We start from the raw sequence: 12383 nt of genomic DNA, 5'->3' as shown, positions 1-12383 counted from the left end.
TAGGAAAGACATAACATTGATATGAGATACATTGCCAAATTGATCTCTAAATTTCTATACAGATTCATACTCCTAATATCAGTGTACCTCACCATAAAAAATGTGAACAGATTTTAATTTGCATTTCCTTGAATACTAGTAAATTTGAAAAAACTTCATATGTATAAAACATTTGTATTTTCTATTCTGAGAATTGCTTGTTCATATTTTCTCCCCATTTTCCTATGGCATCATTTTTCCTCTGAGCCAAGGTGCAGGCTTGTAAGTTCTGCCGAATTTTGAAGCTAGAACAAACTGCATAAGCACAAGGTGAGAGTTGGTTGCTATTGTGGGATAGACAGGAAAGTTGTCCATGTGCTGGACCTTTCTCTGATGAGAGGCAAAGTCATATGCCATGAGGTGAGGTAGGGTGGGGGATGTCATGATATCTCTCTCTCTCAGAGTATAAATATCTCTCAGAGAGAGAGAGAGACATGTATCTTCTTAGCAGCAATTAGTAGCAATAATGACATTTCCCTAGGAAATTACACCCTGGATGTTATTTGAACTATAGCCTTATCCTTCAGTTATTACATGGATTCAATAAATATAGTATCCCTATCCAATGACTTAGTTCTACGAGGGTATGGAGAGAAGAAATGAGAGAGAACATACAGATGGTAATTCCTAACTCATTGAATACTGAAAGAGTGAGATGTAATTAAGTATTCAACCCTGAAGTTGGCAACAATTCATTCAAGAAGGATAAGTTTCAAAAAAGCTTTTAAAGGAAAATAAATATAACTTCTCTTAAAAGTAATGTACCACTTACAGGGCTCCATGAGGTCACATAAGGACCTCTTCTCATACCACCCCTTAATTCACTGCTTCTAAGCTGTTTTGGACTTAAAGGTCAGACAATCCAGCTTATTAGAAGGGTGTGAAATAAGAGTAAGTAAGTGTTGAGGTTAGTCTGAGTAGCTTTCCTATGAGGAAAGAGCCATTTTTATAAATTATTTTTTGGTCTTTGCTCTGTTTCTGATAGGTGACAACTTGGGAACTGAAAAAAAATATTTTCTTATAAATGTCAGTAGATGCTAACAGCTTACTCTCCAAAAATAAGCATTAGCCTGGAAAAGTACTGGAGAGAGGTTCTTTTCTCTTCCAACAAGCCAAGGAGTGGATATATTAAGACATTTTTACCTATTCAAATTTTAAAAAATAATATTCCAAAGTAATGTAACATAATACGCAGAACTTATGAACAATCTATGATATCAAATTATACATCAAGGTTTGAATTTCAGAATATCTTGCCTATAAAATATATTTAAATTGCAGCTACCTCACATAGACAGTTCTAAAAGACTATATAAACCGTGATTTTGCCAGACCCTTGTGTCCAAATAGCTGTCCGAATGCTGGATCAGTTCAGGTGTTAGTAGGAAGAAGAAAATACTCCTTTATTTAGATACTCTACCATTTCCCTTTGTGAACTCTATTTTGTCGTTCTGCCCCTCTCTTAAGGATATCTGTGTCTTTATGCTGTCCCAAACCTCCACCCCTTCACTATTAAAGTTCTGAATCATTCAGTAAATTTAAGACAATAGTTCTGTTAAAAGCAGAATGAACTAATTCACACTAACATGAGAATGATTTCTTAATCCTCTCAAAGGAATTTGAATTCTTAAAATATAGCTTTGATAGCCTAATTAAATCTTCATTATCATAATTCAGGCACATTAAGTAAAAAATTTAATCAATATTTGGTTAGATATTTGGAGTGAAGGGAGAATATTTAAAGTCATCACTGCCCTAGGAATTGCTTTTCATAATCTATTCCCTTCCACTAATAAAGACTTTAAAATTTTTCTAACATCTACTTCTTATGCAGTAGTAGCTAGATCTACACAAAGCTTTGTAAATGGGTATATTGTTGTATCAAAGACTAGTATGTAAGGGCTCCTTTTAAAAGGTAAAAATAATCACTTTTGGCATATTTGTGTTTTGTTTACTTTTATCTCTTGCAATTAATCTTTCTGACTTTGTATTTTACTTTCCTGATTAGACTTGATGGGGAAAAGATAATTAGTAGACTCTGAAAAGAAAACACTTAATTTTCTATGCTCCCTCTCATGTCTGTCTCCACCAATAAATAAATAAATAAATAAATGAAAAGGAGAGGATGAAAGAAAAGAAGCAAAAACAGCATACATATTGGAAGTAATTATTCATCCTGGATCCTGACTTAGAAGGCAATTTTTAAAAAGAGGTTTGCCTCTAGGTCCTGCAGTAAAAGTGAATATTAGCATGAAAAGATTTTATCTGAAAAGGCAGTGAAAGATTAACCTTGAAGTTAAAAGAAAATAGAATCAGGTTCCGTGTAATCATAAAAACATGCCAGACACAATTACAAATTCTGGTCATCTAGTCAATGATCACCTGATTCTTGAAATATTAATAGTTTTAGGGTAGCAGTGTGTGGTTATGAACGATGGTTATGAAATCTAAATTGTATTATTGATTCATAGTCTCATGATTCCATCCTCAGGCTGTTTGATGACAAGACTATTCTTTGACAACATGGGAAGCTGTTGTTCATTAGCATGTCCTAATCCTTCTTTAAGTCCTGCTGCGAAAATTATTCTTTCTCACCTTTCAAAGATTCCTTTGTCTCACCCGAGCATTTTCATTGATTGAATCCCATTACTAATCTCACACTGAGGTCTTATAAACCATGCCTGTCTCTCTCCCTTTTGGCCTATTTGGCTCAGAGCCTTCTTTGCATGGGCTAAACTGAAAGGAATGTGGGTTTTGATTTCACATTTGTCTTCATTTCTCAAGGATAGAAATTCTCCGAACACACCATTTATTTTTTTAAAGCAAAATCTTTTCCTTAAAGAGCTGCTTTTTTAGCCAGGTGTGGTGGCTTACGGCTTTAATCCTGACACCCTAGAAGGCTGAGGCAGATGGATCCCTTGAGCTCAAGGGTTTGAGAACATCCTGAGCAAGAGTGAGACCCCTTCTCTACTAAAAATAGAAAAACTAGCCAGGTGTTGTGGTGGGTACCTGTAGTCCCAGCTACATGGGAGGCTGAGGCAAGGAGGTCTCTTGAGCCCAAGAGTTTGAGGTTGCTGTTAGCTAGGATGTCACAGCACTCTACCCAGGGTGACAGAGTGAGACTGTCTCAAAAGGAAAAAAAAAAAGCCACTCTTTTTAGGAAGCAACATGATGTTAAGCAAAGTTTTGGTCAGTTAACTCCATTCAGAAATGAAATGTATCATTTGTTCATTCATTTGTTCACAGAGGTTTATTAAGCCCCTAATATATACCAAGAACTAGATTAATTGCTAAAGCAAAGGTAGTGAACAAAAGAGACAAAGTCTCACTTCTTTTTTTTCTTTTTATTCTTTTATTTTTAATTTTTGTAAGCACATAATAGTTGTGCATATTTATTGGGTACATGTGATATTTTGATATAAGCATATAACACATAATGATGAAATCAGGGTAGTGGGATACCTATCACCTCAAACATTTATCATTTCTTTATGTTAGCAACATTCCACTTCTTATGAAGATTATTACCAAGACAGACTTTGAACAATAATTATAAGATTGAGGATATTATAAAGAGGGAATTATACATGCCATCAGAGTGTACATAAGGAACCAGTGAAGGTCTTTTGGAAGAAGTGGCATTTAAGTAGAAATCAGAAGGTTTAGTAAGAATTGGAAATGTTAAATGTTTCCAAACGTTAAGTGTCCAAATGTTAAAAGGTGGGATTATTCAGAAAGAACAGTTTAAACAAATGCTATGAGGTAAAGGAGAACGTGACTCACTTGTAGAAAAACAGTTCCTTATAGGCAACAAGTACTAAGGGTTGAGGCTTTAGAAATAGACACGATTCACATCATGAAAAACCTTATAGTAATGTCAAAGATTTGATCTTCTTCCTAAAGGTCATGACATATTTTCAAATTGGGGAGTGACATTTGCATTTCAAAATTATCTATCTATAATTGTAAAATTAGATCTGAGAATTGCAAGATTTGTTCCAAAGAACTCAGTTATGAAGTTACTATAAACCTCTGGTTCCAGCAACATGGAAGAATAAGTTAGTTAAAAAAAAATTTTTTTTTGATAAAAATATCTAGACATTATGAAAAGAAAAAAAAGTTTAAGGAAGTATGTGTGGTCATAGTAAAGACAAATTCCAGAAATGAGGAAGGAGCTAAAATCCCAAAGAAGCCCGGAAGTGAGATAGCACTATGGCTGCCTGAGGGAGGTAGTAGTATTTGAAGGCTTGAATTTTAATGCCCAAGTAGGGAAGAAGGTGTTGTCCTGAGCCTGAATGAGGCATGAGATTGGAACTGCAGCCTCAAGGGAAAAGTGAAACAGATAAAATCCCACCCATCAGCAGATGGACACAAGGTGAAACTTTGATTCCTTTTCTTTCTAAGCCATATCAAGAGGGAATGCTCTCATCTGAAAGTTTTAACTTCTAGTCTTTCATCACACACAGATTTGTAGTTTATTTTTATACTACCAACTTGGACCAAGAACACCCAGGAAACCAAACAAAAAATTCACCTGTAGAAATGTTCCCATAACCCATGCCACAAGAATATTCATGGAACAACAAAACAAAAGGCTGATAAAGATAATCTTAGAACAAACTTGAAAATTTTTAGAAGAAAATAGTCTATTATGAATGAAAATCACTGGACAGAAAAATCCACATAATTAGACCAGAAAGAATTCAGAAAAATAAAGTGAAAATTTGGAAGGAAATATGAAATGAGTATATATAAATAACATAAAAGAAGGAATAGGTGCTAAAAATAAGACATTAATAAAAATGATAGAGGAAATCTAGGGGAAAAAAACTTTTAGGAATAGAAGATTAAGTTGTTTAACTTAAATCAATATACACATTAAAAATTCCATTAAAAATAGCTAAAGAGAAAGTTAACTAGAATTTGGATCTAATAAAATTACTCAGAATACAACATAGAAACCTAAATAAATGAATAACACAAAAGAAAAGTGAAGAAAAATAGAAGACAGAATATGCAAGGTCAACATACCCAATAAAAATACCTGAAAATAGATACACAGAAAATGAGGAATAGATAATGTTCAAAGAGAAAATGTCAATGACTTTTTAATTGATGAAAAACACAAATACCTGAATATTCAAAATGAAAGAGCCCTGCCCCTCGAGGCTCCAAGCAGGATAAATGAAATTAATTTGCATATAAGTATATTATTGTGAAACTGTAAAAAAAAAAAACACAGACATTGAAAACGTTTTAAAATCAACCAGAAATAAAAGACCCATAAAATAAAAAGCAATGATAATTAATCTAAATCAGCATGACTTTCACCAGTACCAATAATTATACAATAGTTGAGAGAAAATAACTGCCAACTTAGAAGACAGTTGCCCATTTTCAGGCTTTTGCTTCAGCAAGGCTGAACATAGTTTAAGGAATCTTAGGCTCTTATATTATTTAGAAGGAAGGTAAAAATATTAAGTAACTTTAGACTTTATTAATTTTAACATATGCATGTTAAGTACTGAAAAATAAGAACTATCTGGATTGAAGGTATTTCCAAAATATTTCTAAAGTAGTAAAGGTGATTTAAAAAATAAAGAAACACCAAAATCCAATAAAAATAGAAATAGGGGAAAAATCTATAGAAAAAGGAAAATATAAAGCACAAAATAAAATAATTTGAGTAGAATATAAATGTCTTAACAAAATAACTAAGAAAATGCCAGGAATGCTATATTAATCAGTGTGATGAAAATATGTCAAATGGTATATAAAACCAGTGTATGGTGCCCCATGATTGCATTAATGTACAAAGCTATGATTTAATAAAAAAAAATTTTATGAATAAATCTAAATATATTAACAATCACAAAAATTATAAAAAAGGCTAAATTTACTAGTTAAAAGAAGACAATGTTAATTTGAATTTTTAAATCTACTTTATATGCACAAATAGTAGAGAAATAAAAATATATAGGCAAATACTACGCAAATAAGACAAATATATATCAATATTAATAAAAACGGAAGTTTAAGAAAATAAATATTTTTAGGTTTAATGAGAAATATTTTATAATATTAAAAAGAAACTTCAATAAGATAATATAGCAATTCTCACCTATACAGACCTAACAATGTGTCCTCAAAATATTTAAAGCTAAAAATGACAGAATTATAAGATGGAATTTTTAATTTCCCAGTCACAATGGAATATTTTAATACACTTTTCTTAGTAATTGGTAGATCAAGCAGAATTTTAAAAATATAGAATGTAGAAGATTTAAGCGATACTATTTATAACTTCATTTATTGTATACCCTGAAAGAACCCTTTATTGGGCATTTAGGAAACATATTTCCTTCTAGTACACAGGGAACATTTACAAAAATTCAACATAAAGTGCCATAAAACGGGACTCAACAAATATTAAGGAATTATATATATGTGTGTGTGTGTTCTCAGATATTGAAATAAAATTAGTGATTGTTCAAAAAATCTCCCTTTCCATACATTCTGAGAAATTTAAAAACACTCTCCTAGGCAAATCTAAAAAAGTTTTAAGTAATGGTGTGAATGCATGAGTGTGTGTGTGTGTGTGAATGTGTGTATGTGTGTGTGAGGGAGAGAGAGGCTATGTGAGAGAGTGTTTGTGTGCATCCGTGATGAAGGACACAGCTGTTAACAGGGGAATGAGAGAATTGTTGTAGTTCTCCTGTTACAATGGAAGGAATTGATCAGAAATAACAGGAGTTTGTCCAAAGTCACACAGCCAGTTAGAAGCAAAGATGTAAGTAATCCAGTCCAGTGCTCCTTATATAAAATAAAACAAAGGGTGTGAGTTTAAAAAGTGGGAAATGTCTATGAGTGGAGGGTATTTAGGACCAAATACATTGTTGGTAAATTAATGTTCGTTATGATTTCACACTGTATAAGTCAAATGATACTAAGTAAACTTCTAAAGATGATTTATACCAAATTTAACAAATTAAAAGTTAAAATATACTCTTCCTCATAAATACCTGCAGGATGATTTACTTCACCATATGTGAACAATGCTCTGGCTTTAATCAGCAACATATTGCACAGCAAATGCTAACCTTTGACATGATCCATTAAAATTAATTGGTGTACATGACTGCATTTTTTTGGAACATAATTGTAACATTTATTAATGAAGGCGTGAAATGGCCTTCCACTATTCTGTCTGCTAATGAGGATTTCATCAAGGCATCAAATAATGTTATTACAGGGTCTACTGTTGAGCCCTGACATTGCATTTTAAATTGTTAGTTTCATAGTTTCTTGAATAGAGATTAGGAATGATATAGGTTGAAAATTTCAATGTAAATATGCAGTATGGAAAAAATATGCATGTATATGTACAATATATACATAAAAATGTACATAGGTACCTATACAGGGTGGCCATAAATATCGTGTGCAATTTAAATAGTATTGCACATGAACTTTATGGCCACCCTGTATTTACCTATCAGTTGTGAGGAGTGAGAGAAGTGAGAGTCAAGAATAACCCCAAGATTGCTGGCCTGAGTAACTGAAACTAAGAAGTTGCTATTATCTGAGATGAGATAGGAAAAGGTACTAAGAAAATAGCAGGAATCCAGTTTTGTACATGTCGAGTTTAACATATCAGTCAGTTACCAAGTGGAAATTTTTACAAGTGAGTCAAACATGTGCAATCCTAAAGACTTGCAGGATGACCAGAAAACGCTGGAGGAAATTCCTCCCCCACCCTGTATATATCATCACATTGGTGGAACATGGAGAATTCTAGGATAGGGTATGAGAGTTCTCAGCAGGCTGCTGAAGATGGGCTGAAATTTTCATTAGGACACGGGGACCTAGAGAGAAAGGCAAGGAAGCAAAGATAGAAGAGCACCAAAGACAAGCTTCAACCATTTTTAACATTGCTCTGAAAGCAAAAGCAAAAGCTGCTTGTCTTTTACCTCACCTCTGAGTGCCGTGGGCTTCTGCCCCATTGGCTTTCCAGAATTCGCACTAATATTATACCATTTAGTTCACCTTCTGGGGATCCTTGGGCTCCCAAGAAATCAAATGTTTCTTGTAACATTATTTCTATGGATAATTCCAAACAACGGCCATCTTACTCGAAAATGTGGCACTGCCTGTATTTTAAAAGCTGGATCATCCCTAATTAAGCAGTTTTGTTTAAATTTCAAATTGGTTGGGCTCATTCACTATCTCTTGCAGCTTCTTCCTCAGATGGCTGCCACTCATCCTTAGAGAACACAGATTAACTGCAAATAGGACAGTCTCGGGGCTTCACCACAGGATGCTCGCGGTAAAACTGTCGTTTCCAGCACCCCTGCCTTCTGGGAATCGAATGCTGCACCACTGCTAGATTTTATGACAACTCAGAGTCTCCCCTTCAGCTCTACTGTCTCCAAAATTTCTGTTTTTCATTAATGAATTAATTAGCATTTTGTTTGGGGAGAATGCTGTGACACCTCTTGAGATAATTGGAGACATCCTGGGGAGTTGCAGAGCCAGAGTCGGGAATCACTTCTCTGAAATATTTTCATCTGAAAACTAAGAAAAATTGACACAAGAAAAATAAATGACATATGGAGTCTTAGGCAACTGAAAAAATAAAATCTGTGGGGAAGCTAAGAGTGTAAGCACAGATAATTAATGATACGGAATTATTAACCCTGTTCTGATGGTCATCCAAAAAACTTAAAATGGAGGCTCAGGTCTCAGAATCACAGCTGTCTGGGCTAACCTTTTCCAGAAAGAACTCATGGAGACTGGATCTAGGAAGTATTGTACAGTGACTTTGCCCTGAATATATAAACATTTGGGAGGCACAGTAGGGAAGGCCCCTAATTTTCCAGCAGAGATGATAGAAGGATGGTTATTATCAACCTAGTGCTGCTTCGCTTACTCTCACATGTAAATATGGATGTCCATTATTCATGGCAGTCTATTAGGGCTTATATTTCACTCCTCACCTCTCCACCACAATGCCAGGCAGAACCCCGTACAGAATGAATAATTGCTAAAATGGAACATGATTTGCAAAGCTACGGACTTTTATTTTGAGGGCTTCTGGCAAATGTCATAAAATTTTAACAATTTGGACCATTTTTAGGGCTTGTTATGACTTCAACCTTGTAGTGGTCTACCAGATTTTTAGCCTACATTGAAAATCAAGTATTGTAAGTCAGGCAATGAAGCTAATTTTGATGTTAAGGAAGAGAGGCAAGGGAGCCATAACTCAAACCCATGTTTAGCCCCAGTAGTCATTTGATAAATATAAAATCCAGGAGAAAACATAATTGGCTGTTTGACTTACACCTGATGCTTGCCACCTCCTACTTCTTGCCCTACACTCCTCTCCTAAAAAGCTTGCTATTCCTGCTTTAGCCTGGGAGAATATTGGATGACAGAAGAAAGTGAGTTATGTCTTATAATCAAAAAAGGTTTGATTTAAAATCATAAAAACCTTTATGGGAGACAAGAATCTGTAACATAAAAAATTTACAATAGGCTGGGTTTGGTGGCTCACACCTATAATCCTACCATTCTGGGAGATTAAGGCAGGAGAATTCCTTGAGTTCAGGAGTTCCAGACCATCCTGAGCAAGAGCCAGCCTCCATCTCTACTATAAATAGAAAAAGTAGCCAGGCATGGTAGCAGGTGGCTGTAGTCCCAGCTACTGGGGAGGCTGTGGCAGAAGGATGGCTTGAGTCCAGGAATTTGAGGTTGCTGTGCACTATGATGCCATGGCATTCTAGCCTGGGGAACCAAGTGAGATTGTCTCAAAAAACAAACAAACAAACAAACAAAAAATTCACAATAGAAAAACATCTTAGTATCATCCAGGCCAACATCCTCATTTCACAGATGAGAAAAGTAAAGCAAAGGGGGAAAGAGTGACTTCCCTAAAATCAAAACTGGTTAGATTGAGTGCTACTGTGCCATAAAAAGGGAGGAACGATTGATACAACAATGTAGATAGGGAATTATGTTTCCAGGGAATTATGCTGAAGGAAAGAAGCCAATCCCAAAATGTTACATACTGCATAATTTCATTTATACAGCTTTCTTGAAATGACAATATTATAGAAATGGAGAATAGATTAGTGGTTGCTAAAGATTGAGAGAGGTGGGTAGATGTCTCTAAAAAGGGCAGCAAATTGGCTGGAGACTTGTAGAAGACTGAAACTGGACCCACAGCTTTCACCATTAACAAAACTTGACTCTCGCTGGATAAAAGATTTAAAATTAAGACATGAAATTATAAAGATTCTTGCAGAAAGTGCAGGGGAAACACTTGAAGAAATTGGCCTGGGAGAATACTTTATGAGGAGGAACACCCCCCCCCCCGCAATTGAAGCAATACCAAAGGTACATTACTGGGATCTGATCAAACTAAAAAGCTTCTGCATAGCCAAGAACACAGTAAGTAAAGCAAACAGACAACCCTCAGAATGGGAGAGGATATTTGCAGGTAATGCTTCTGACAAAGGTTTGATAACCAGAATCCACACAGAACTCAAACTTATTAATAAGAAAAGAACAAGTGATCCCGTTTCATTGTGGGCAAGAGATTTGAACAGAAGCTTCTTTGCAGAAGACAGGTGCATGGCCTACAGACACATGAAAAAAATGCTCATCATCGTTAATCATCAGAGAAACGCAAATCAAAACCACTTTGAGATATCATCTAACTCCAGTAAGATTAGCCCACATCACAAAATCCCAAAACTACAGATGTTGGCATGAATGTGGACAGAAGGGAACACTTCTGCACTGCTGGTGGGAATGCAAGCTAATACGTCCCTTCTGGAAAGAAGTTTGGAGAACACTTAGGGAACTAAAAGTAGACCTGCCACTCCATCCTGCAATTCCTCTACTAGGTATATAGCCAGAAGACCAAAAATCACTTTACAACAAAGACATTTGCACAAGAATGTTTATTGCAGCCCTGTTCATCATTGCCAAGTCATGGAAGCAGCCCAAATGCCCATTGACCTATGAATGGATTAACAAACTGTGGTATATGTACACCATAGAATATTATGCAGTCATAAAAAAGATGGAGACTTTACCTCTTTTATGTTTACATGGATGGAACTGGATCATATTCTTCTTGGTAAAGTATCTCAAGAATGGGAAAAAAATACCCGATGTACTCAATATTATTATGAAATCAATATATAATCACCTATACTTTCATAAGAAAGATAAAACACAATTATAGCCCAGAAAGAAGGAGAGTAGAGGAGGGTGAGGGCGGGGACAGGTAGAGGGAGGGTAATAGGTGGGACCTCACCTACTGTGCATATTGCAAGGGTACATGTCAAATACCCAGTAGAGTATAAATGTGTAAACACAACAATTAATAAGTAAGGTGAATGATATGTTAACCAGTTTGATGTAAACATTCCAAATTGTATATAATATCAGCACATTGCACCCCATAAATTCAGTAATGTACACAGTTATGATCTAATAAAAAAATAAAATAAGAGGGCAGCAAGAGAGATTTTTATGCTAATGGGGATGTTCTCTATCTTGACTGCAGGCATGTCAAAATCCTAGTTGAGATACTGTATCATAGCTTTGAAAGATGTTACTAATGGGAGAAACTGGATAAAGAGATATAAAGGGTACATGGGATTTTTCTGTATTATTTTTTTAACTGAATGCGAATATATAATTATTTCAAGAAAAGGTTTAATTTCTAAAGAAAAACATGGTTCAAAAAATTGTTACATTTACAATCATTCAGGAAAATGTCTTATATCTTGATTTGGTGATGGTTACAAGGTTGTATACATTTTTCAATATTATCAAACTGTATGGGGATACACATTTTTCTCAATATAAAAAGAAATATATGATTGTGAAACTGCAAATATCTGCAGCAAATTGTTGCTCCAACATTTGGACTTGAAAGAAAATATGCACTCTGAAAACGTATTTTCCTCTGACTTGCTTTCTTAGGACTAATAAATCCTGTTTGTATACCACAAGCACTACCCCCAAAAACCAAGTTAGTAGGCCGGGCACAGTGGCTCATGCCTGTAATCCTAGCACTCTGGGAGGCCGAAGTGAGTGGATCGCCCCAGCTCAGGATTTTGAGACCAGCCTGAGCAAGAGCAATACCCCATCTCTAAAAATAGCCAGGTGTTGTGGTGGGTGCCTGTGTCTTAGCTACTTGGGAAACTGAGGCAGTAGGCTCACTTGAGCCCAATAGTTTGAGGTTGCTGTGAGCTATGATGCGACAGCACTCTATCAAGGGCAACAAAGTGGGACTCTATCTCAAAAAAATTAGTGACAGAACAAACAAG

The sequence above is a fragment of the Nycticebus coucang genome, chromosome X (assembly GCF_027406575.1).
Source record: "Nycticebus coucang isolate mNycCou1 chromosome X, mNycCou1.pri, whole genome shotgun sequence".
In the NCBI taxonomy this organism is placed as follows: domain Eukaryota; kingdom Metazoa; phylum Chordata; class Mammalia; order Primates; family Lorisidae; genus Nycticebus; species Nycticebus coucang.
This window is presented reverse-complemented; position numbering follows the sequence as displayed.